Genomic DNA, 228 nt, shown 5'->3' with positions numbered 1-228 from the left:
TATCCCATTCCCGACGTCCTTTCAGAACAGCATATCTGCGCTTTATTCTTATTGATCACCGGTACAGCCTGCACTCGGACTATTATGCATGTGCTGCACGCATTCTATCTGCCTCACATGTTTTATTTGTGGCGTCTGTGCACAGCACGTGCATAACGATGCTCAGCAGGCTGTAGCCTACCGGTGGTAAATATACGGCCTTCAGACAGAACAGGCAGGTTGTCGATG

Source organism: Sinocyclocheilus grahami, unplaced genomic scaffold (genome assembly GCF_001515645.1).
Source record: "Sinocyclocheilus grahami isolate Dianchi unplaced genomic scaffold, SAMN03320097.WGS_v1.1 scaffold1912.1, whole genome shotgun sequence".
Lineage (NCBI taxonomy): Eukaryota > Metazoa > Chordata > Actinopteri > Cypriniformes > Cyprinidae > Sinocyclocheilus > Sinocyclocheilus grahami.
Note: the sequence above shows the minus strand (reverse complement) of the source record.